Genomic DNA, 9,368 nt, shown 5'->3' on the forward strand with positions numbered 1-9,368 from the left:
AGGGGTAGATCGGCGGCAATGAAAGAGAATTCAGGACAGGGAATACTTCGGCTGTTTTTGCTAGGGAGGCCGAAATAGTCATAATTGACACGCATCCCTCCCCCACCTTAACCGGGAAACACACACACACACGCGCACACACACACACACATGAATGCACTAGATGGAGCATCAGTTTCCAGCTTTCTCTGGGCCTGGCCTTTGGAATTCTCTCGGCTCGGCTCCTGGATCACCTCCGTGCCGAGTCTAGCCCCTGGCCCTCCTCTGTTCCATTTTGTTCCATCCCTTCCCTCGGCGTCTTTGCTCCCGTCCATCTGGGTGTCCCCCTCTTTCTGTGTGTGGGCCTCTGTGTGTGCGTGTGTCTGTGTTTTCTCTCCACGACTGACTCTCACGGCTCAGGCTCTGCCACCGCGAAGTGACTTCCCAGCCCTGTCTCGTGGCTGTGTACTTCTCTCTTCCCCGTGTGGGCCTGCCTCCCTCCTCTTTGTGGTCTCTGTGTGTGTGTGTGTGTGTGTGTATGTGTGTGTGTGTCTGGGAAGAGTGTCCCCATGTGTACGTGGACAGCCCTGCACACCCTGTGCGCCGCAGTCCCTCTGCCTCGGTGCCCTCTCCCCCTGCGCCGAGCAGGTGTGAGTCCCTGTCCACACATCCGTCACTCTCTCATGTGCTGTGCATACGGATCTGTTCACACGCTCCGTTGTCCCGCTCTGCCTGCCTCCCCTGCTCTCTCTCCTCTCTCGTCCCCTCTGCTCTCCCCGCGTCCACCCGCCCCTCTACCTGCTCACTCCGGCCCTGGTGCCTGCCTGGCCGCCTGCCTGCTCCTCCGACTGGCTGGCAGACTCTTCCTCTCTCTGGTTGTCTGTCTGCTTCTCTGGCTGTTTGCCCACCACTCTCTCTCTCTCTCTCTCTCTCTGGCCATCTGTCTCCCCGCCTGCCTGTCTCTGTCACTTTTTTAGTCCTCGTCTCTTGGTTTGTCTACTTTCCAGGCCTTGCGATGGCTCCCTGTCCCGCTTTGCCTCTTATCTCCGACTTGTTCCCGTCTTGTTGATGCCTGTTACGTCCGTGACATTGTCTTCGCCTCCCTTTTGGTCTGTGCGCTTGCCGGGCTACCGCGCCCGCCTGCCGCCATGCCCCTGCTCAGTGCTCGTATCTTCTCGCTGTGGCCGCGTGGGATCCCAGCGTCCCGTCACTGGCAGTGGGCGGTGGGCGCTCTGCCCCAGAGCTGTCGGCGGGCCCCGGCCCTGAGGCCTTAGGCCTTCTTGCCATAGCCCGCCCCCTCCAGCCCTACTTCCTCTCCCTGCTCGCCCTCCTGCGGGCCATCCCTTTCTCTACTTGGATTTCTGGTCCCTCAGATAGTCTGCCTGCCTCGGTCTTTCCTGCCGTTTTTCCAGCCTCGCCTGGTCTGTGAGCCTGGCTCTTGCTGTCCACGCCTCCGCTCGCTTTTCCTTCTTCCTGTCACTCAACTTGTTAAATTTTTCTTTATTAATTTATGAAGTGTATTTCTTTCTGTTGAGAGAGCCAGTGAGCAGGGAAGGGGCAGAGACAGAAGGAGGGAGAGAATTCCAAGCAGGCTCCGAGCTGTCAGCACAGAGCCCGACGCGGGGCTTGAACCCACAAACCGGGAGATCATGACCTGAGCTGAAATCAAGAGTCGGACGCTTAACCGCCGGAGCCCCCCAGGCGCCCCTGCTTTTAAGGAGCCAGAACACACACGTAGAGAGTTTTTCAGGGGCTCAGTACCCCGCGGAGACTAAGCCTCCCCCCTGCCCCTCTCCCCCGGGCGCTGCTCCTCTCCCTGATGCTGACTTCTCCGCTCCTCGTTTCTTGGCCGTGGCTCCAGAGAAGGGTCTACACGTACATGAGTCCACTCGCTTTGGGCTGCGCTCCTTCCTCCTCCTCGCCCAGTGTTGCTGGACGCTTCCTTCTCTGTCCATACGCTTCCCCCCTCCCCAGCTGGCCATTTCTTGCTCCTTTTTGAGTCTGCTCGCAGGCACCTGTCTTTTTGATGGACTGGTTGCTAGAAGCACGCTTTTCTAGAAGTCAAGCTGGGAAGGGCCNCCACCCAGGCGCCCCGACCCAAATCTGTTTTTGAAAGTTCAACCCTAGGCGCAAAAACCCTTAGATACCATACGTCATCTTTCCGTTTCTGACGCCCGGTATCAGTCCTGCGCAGCGACAGCGTGTTGACGCTGTGAGTATTGACGCGGGGACTGACAGATGATTCGTCTTGTAAACGGACGACGTGAACTTACAGGATCGATCCAGGCAGCACGCGGCTGTAGACGTATTTTCCTTATGAGTTTCTTAATGCCATTTTATTTTCTCACGGCTTCACAGTGAGCACACAGGACAGAACACGGACAAAATACGATTAACCAACCGGTAGTGGTGGCGGCAAGGCTTCTGGTCAACCTAGGCTGTTAGTAGTTCATTACCGGGAGGCAGAGGGCGTCCACGGATTTCCCCCTGCGCAGAGGGGCAGCGCCCCTGACCCTCGTGTTGCTCGAGGATCGGCTGACGTTTGCGAAGTACCACGCGGTTTCCGTGTTCCCAGCACCCTGAAATCCGTGGGCCCGGGGTTAAGCACAGACATAGGAAACCGGTGCCGTGATTGGTAGAGCCCGGGCGGGCGCTCGTGGAACGGGCAGGTCGGGGGGCTGAACTTGCCGTCTGTGACCTCCCGCTCAAGGAAATGTTACGGAGAGTCCTAGCTGTCTTTTGAAATAGAGAGATTGGTGCTAATAACGAAAGTCACGGAAGTACTGACGATATCCTAGACTTAACTGCAAAATCTTGGAAAGCAGGTCTTCTGAACCGGTGGCTTCCAAATGGCTAAGTAAGGTTGCCAACTGCCCTTTGCGGAGACCTGGCCTTTGTTTTGAGATTATACATTTCTTTTTAAGTTTCTTTCTTTATTTTGAGAGAGAGACAGAGCATGACTAGGGGAGGGGCGGAGAGAAAATCCTAAGCAGGCTCCGTACCATCGGCATGGAACCCAGTATGGTGCTCGATCCCATGAACGGTGAGATCACTACCTGAACTGAAACCAAGAGACAGATGCTCAACCGACTGAGCCAGCCAGGCGCCCCTGGGATCTACACTTTTCATCTAACCTTTTGATGCCCCAAAGAAAGAAACTAAGTTCACGTATCCTATTCATGATGTGCGTGCATGCTGACCACCTACGCTGTTACATGCGTGCTATTTTCCTTTAAACCAATTCACTTTTAGGTTAAACAGATGTCCTTTAAAATTTTTGTTTATTATTATTTTTTTTAGTAATCTCTGTACCCAGCATGGGACTCCCAATTCACAACCCCAAGATCATGAGTCACATGCTCTTCCAACTGAGCCAGCCAGGCGCCCCAAATATCCTTTAAAAAGTAAATTTCATATTACTGAGAAATAATATTTATAAACCCTTAATTCGATGGGGTAATCACTTTCTAATTTACTTTAAAATACAAATAATTATTAAAATAAAAATCAGGGGCGCCTGGGGGGCTCAGTCAGTTCAGCATCTGGCTTCGACTCAGGTCATGATCTCACGGTTCATGGCTTCAAGCCCCGCGTCAGGCTCTGCGCTGACCACTCAGAACCTGGAGCCTGCCTTTGGATTCTGTGTCTCCCTCTCCTTCTGTCACTCCCCTGCTCATGTTCCCTCTCTCTCTGTCTCAAGACTAAATAAACATTTAAAAAAACAAAACAAAACACTTACTGGGGTATGAAGAGAAGAAAGGAAAGGTATAGAAGAGCATATATATAATGATAGTATTGCATTGATGAAAGAAAAAAGTATGTAAATATCTGGGGAATATTCCTGGAAGAATATACGAGAAACTGTAGTAGTTACACTGGAAACCTTGTGTTTTCACTGTGCAGCCACCAAGATCTTGGTGGGAAGAGGGGGATCACTGAAGAGCTTTCGTGTGTGGTTGTATGTGAAGTAGGCCCCAAAAGATCACTCCGATTTGGAGGAGACGGGAGGCAGGAGGCAGTCTATGTTGACTGAGAAAGTACTTAGCAAGTAGTATGTTGACCCCATCAGGCTAGGGGGTAAATTCGTGGTAGAAAGTTCTAGTAGGTGTTGGTACCTCTTTAAAGGGTAAGAATGGTTAGCACATCAAGTGAAGAGTCGAGGCCAGAACCCGGGGGAACTCTGAAGAATGGGCAGGGGAGAAGAGAAGCCAAAGGAAGAAATAGAAGTTGTTGGAGTGGTAGGTGCACGAGATAGCGGTGCCGTGGAGCGAGGAGACAGCTTCTGGAAGGAAGCGCGACCAGTATCACCAGATGTTTCGTGGAGGGCAAGAAGACCGCCAACCGATCCTCAAAACGCGAAGTTACCTTACGACCCAGCAATTTCAGCCCCGTGTACACGCAGGAGAATTGACGGTGTGTCCCCACCACAACCTGCATGTGAACCTTCATCGGACCATTGTCCGCCATGACCCCAAAGCGGAAACAACCCAGATGCCCATCAGCCGATGAATGGATAAGCCAACGGGAGTACATCCACACAGGGGAATGCGAGACAGCCATAGAAGGAGTGAAGTGGGGGTAAACACGACAATATGGAAGAACTCAGATGACATCATGCTGAGTGCAAGAAACTAGATACGAAAAGCCACATTGTATGATTCTAGTTATACGAAATGCCCGGAATAGATCAGTTCAGAGAGACAGGAGACAGACTCGTGATTGACCAGAGTTTGCGGGGAGCAGAAAGCAGGGAAATGACCGCCAATGGGTATGAGGTTTCTTTTCGCACAGGATGAAAATGTTCTGGGATTATGTAGTGGTGACAGCCATGTAATCCTATAAACCTCATACCGAAAGCTGCTGACCTGTACGTTTTGAAATCATGAATTAGGGGCACCTGGTGGCTCAGTTGGTGAAGCGTCCAACTTGAGCTCAGGTCATGATCTCATAGTTTATGGGTTTGAGCCCCACATCAGGCTCTGTCCTGACAGCTGGGAGCCTGGAGCCTGCTTCAGATTCTGTCCCTCCCTCTGTCTCTCCGCCCCTCCCCCCTCTGAAAACATTAAAAAAATTTTTTTAAGAAATCATGATTTTTATGGGTGAATTTTTAGAAACCATTAAAGTGTTATTTATGGAGGGTTTTATTTTTAAATGTAAACATTTATTGTTGAGAACTATTTCGTAAGTTCAAAAGATCAGGCGAGGCTTTAAAAAATATGCCTATTGTTATATTTACCAAATGAGATGATGGATACACATGTTCATTGTAATATTCTTTTTTCATTTTAATGGTTACTTTTGAGAGACAGAGCATGAGTCAGGGAAGGGCAGAGAGAGAGGGAGACACAGAATCCGAAACAGGCCCCAGGCTCTGAGCTGTCAGCACAGAGGCCAACACGGGGCTTGAACTCACGGACCTCAAGATCATGACCTGAGCCGAAGTCAGACGCTTAACCGACTGAGCCACCCAGGCGCCCCATTAAGTTTCAACTTAAATTCCAGGATACTGTGATGCTAGTTTCTGGTGTACAGTATGATGGTTCAACACTTAGTACATCACCTTGTGCTCATCACGATCGCACTCCTGAAGCCCCATCACCTATTTCACACACACACCCACCCACGTCCCCGTGGGAACCATGAGTGGGGTCTCTACAGTGAAGAGTGTGTTTCTTGGTTCGTCTCTTTTTCCCCTTTCCTCCTTTGTTTTTGGTTTTTAATTCCACATATGAGTGAAATCATACAGTATTTGTCTTTCTCTGCCTGACCTATTTCGTTTAGCATTAATACTTTCTAGCTCCATCCATTTCATTGCCAATGGGAAGATTTCCTTCTTTTTTATGGCTGAGTAATATTCCATTGTATCTATACCACGTCTTCTTTACCTGTTCATCAGCCGGTGACCACGTGGGCTGCTTCCATAATGTGGAATTTGGAACTATTATCTACTATAGATAATACTGTTACATAAACATCGGGGAATTGGATCCCTTTGAATTAGTATTTTCATAGCTCATGCTCTGTCTCTCTCTCTCAAAAATAAACACGAAAAAAATGTAAATATATATACATGTCCTGCACCGCAGAGGTTTCCAGTGCCTTCCCAGTCCGTGCCTCTCCTAGAGAAAACTGCTCTTCTTCTGTCCTGTCCTTTTTACCAACTGAAGATCTAACATCAGTTGCATGAAGCAATATAAAATCATACATGTGGTGTAGTTGTAGCCAGACAGGAAAGTACCAGGAGGAAGTGGTTAAGATGTTCACACCGGTTTCTGCTGAGTGATGGGAATAAGAGTGCTTTTGTTTTGCATCTTTACGCTTGTCTACCTGGAATTTTCTGTAAAGAACACATGTTCTGCAATGAAAAAGAAAACTAAGCTTAAAAAACTAACTTAAAAATATGTGGGAAGAGAGAGGATAGGAGACAGGATCAAATATTTGGTTACAACATTTGGTAATGGGGCGGATAAGCCTGGAAACCACACACGTAAAGGACTCTATTCCTTCCCCCCCCGGGGATGATCGCAGGTCCCCCTGTGTCAGGTGACAAGCCCCGTCCAAGGCTCTATGGGCTGTAGAGCCCTGCACGCCGCTCTCTGGCTGCACCTGCTCGCCCTGACCCCTCCCCTCACTCGCTGCAGACTCACACGGCCTCAGCCCTGCCCCCGACTCCCCAGCCAGAGCCCTTTCTCTGCACTCCACGCCGGTGGAGGTGGCTCTGGACTTCCATCTTCGGAAATAACTGCACTCAAGTCCCCGCTTTGCCTACAACTCTCTGTCCCTCCGGCTCGTTTCTCTGCTGTTCTTGGACCCACAGGACACTCTAGTCCGTCCCTCACTGCGCCCCACCGGGTCCTCCCCGCCTTCCCTGAGCAGCGTAGAGTCCGCCGTCTGTCATCTCGGCCAGTGTCCTCTCCTGGGCCTCCCCCCGCGCACCTCTGACCGTGACCCTTACCCCCAGCGGGCAGAGTGCTGCTGAGGAGACCACCACCCGTGCCCCCCGGCGTCCCGGCCCGGAAATTCTCTTCCCCAGTCGCTTCCTTCCGGGTCTCCGTGGCAATTTTTCCAAACCTTCCTCACACTCCACCTTCCACTCCAGCAGGAGACCTCGTCGGCTCTCCCCAGGAGACGGCTCATCAGAGAGCGCGCCCCCAGAACATGGGCACGAAGCCTACGTGTTTCCTGTGTCCCGTCTGCTTGACCACTTGCTTTCCAGATCCTCTGAAGCCACTTCCACCAGACGATCCACAGCCTCGTTGCCGACAGAGAGGCTATTTCTGAGTTCTTAACTCGCTATTCTCTTTGCTGACCTTCTGTGATCTCACATCTGTCTCTCCTTCGATTGCTGGCTTTTTTAAAAAAAATTTTTTTAATGTTTGTTTATTTTGGAGAGAGAGACAGAGTGCGAGCAGGGGAGGGGCAGAGAGAGGGAGACACAGGATCCCAAGCAGGCTCCAGGCTCTGAGCCGGCAGCGCAGAGCCCAACACGGGGCTCGAACTCACAAACCACGAGATCTTGACCTGGGCCAAAGTCAGCTGCCTAACCGGCTGAGCCACCAGGCGCCCCGTTTGGTGGCTTTTTAGGTAAATCCTGTCCCTTGTTCTTTGTCTTTCCCACAAATCATCTTTCTGTACTCTACTCCCTTTAGACCCGCTTTGATGACCACTGTGATGGAAACGGCATGGTCCTGTACGAAACAGCAAAACCCAAACGTCTCTTCCCTTTACACGCTGCCTTTTCACAAGTTCTTAGCACTTGTGCGTTGGCTGGCCGGCGAGAAATGCCGTGTAATGTCGAGCCCCGGCTGTGTGAGCCCTGACACCTTTCCCGGCCGTCTGTCTCTCAGACTATAGCTTTGTCACCCACGCTGGCTTCCTCCTGCCCCAGGGCCGGCTCGCGGGCCTTCGCGCCAGCGAGCTCTCTGAATGAGAGTCATTTTAACTTTAGACGAAATTAGATACGATGAGTAAATTAAAATCGCCTGGGTTTTTTTGGTTTTTGATTTTAAGATTCTAGATCCCCCAACTGTGTAACTGCAAAAATGTATTCCGGAGCCAAGGAATGAAGTCCACCCCCAGCCCCATTAGAGTTTGAGCTTTGGGGTCAGGTAGCACCTCGTGTCCCAAGTTCTTCCATTCACTAAGTGGCCTGGGGACAAGCTACTTAGCCCTCGGGGCTCAGCTCCTTCGGGGTGTCCGCGCCTCCCTCACCTGCTTGTAGAGGATTTGATGAGCCAATCTGAGAAAGCTCTGGCTCGATGACACTGGACAGTGGGGAGCTGTTGTTCTCTNTCCGAGCTGGCAGTCAGCACAGAGGCCGACGCGGGGCTCGAACCCACAAACCGCGAGATCATGACCTAAGCGAAAGTCGGAAAGTCGGACACTTAACCGACTAAGCCACCCAGGCGCCCCGGGGAGCTGTTGTTCTAAACAGTCACGTTCCTGGCCATTTCTCACTTCCCAGAGGCTCACGCAAGGTGACTGAAGGTGACAGGGCCGGCAACCTGCAGTACGAACAGCACCTTAAAATTTTTTTTAATGTTTTATTTATTTCTGAAAGAGAGAGAGACAGAGACGAGCATGAGCAGAGGAGGGGCAGAGAGAGGGAGACACAATCTGAAGCAGCTCCAGGCTCTGAGCTGTCAGCACAGAGCCCGACGCGGGGCTCGAACCCACGAATCGCGAGATCGTGACCTGATCCGAAGTCGGATGCTTAACCGACTGAGCCCCCTAGGCGCCCCCTAATGGCACCTTAAACGGAGGGAGCAAAGGGCTGTTCTAGGCTCTCGCTCCCGACAGCGGCCCTGCGCCCGCGCTCTCTCCCGCTTCCCGTACACACGCCCAGCTCAGGAGCCAGGACACAAACCCGGGTTATGGGACCCGGTTCTCACCCTGGAGGCCCCAGCGCTTTTGTCGGNCGAGCATGAGCAGAGGAGGGGCAGAGAGAGGGAGACACAATCTGAAGCAGCTCCAGGCTCTGAGCTGTCAGCACAGAGCCCGACGCGGGGCTCGAACCCACGAATCGCGAGATCGTGACCTGATCCGAAGTCGGATGCTTAACCGACTGAGCCCCCTAGGCGCCCCCTAATGGCACCTTAAACGCTCCCGACAGCGGCCCTGCGCCCGCGCTCTCTCCCGCTTCCCATACACACGCCCAGCTCAGGAGCCAGGACACAAACCCGGGTTATGGGACCCGGTTCTCACCCTGGAGGCCCCAGCGCTTTTGTCGGGTTGCCTCCCCCCATGCGAGTCCCGGACACGGTCGCCCGTCCCCTCCGCTCGCCGGAGTCCCCTGGATGCTGACTGGTGCCAGATCTCCGGAAGGCCCACGGAAGCATGCGGTAGCGCAGACGGTGGCCGGCTCGAGGGGAGGGACAGACAACAGAAGA

This window comes from Crocuta crocuta, unplaced genomic scaffold (genome assembly GCF_008692635.1).
Source record: "Crocuta crocuta isolate KB4526 unplaced genomic scaffold, BGI_CrCroc_1.0 scaffold139, whole genome shotgun sequence".
Lineage (NCBI taxonomy): Eukaryota > Metazoa > Chordata > Mammalia > Carnivora > Hyaenidae > Crocuta > Crocuta crocuta.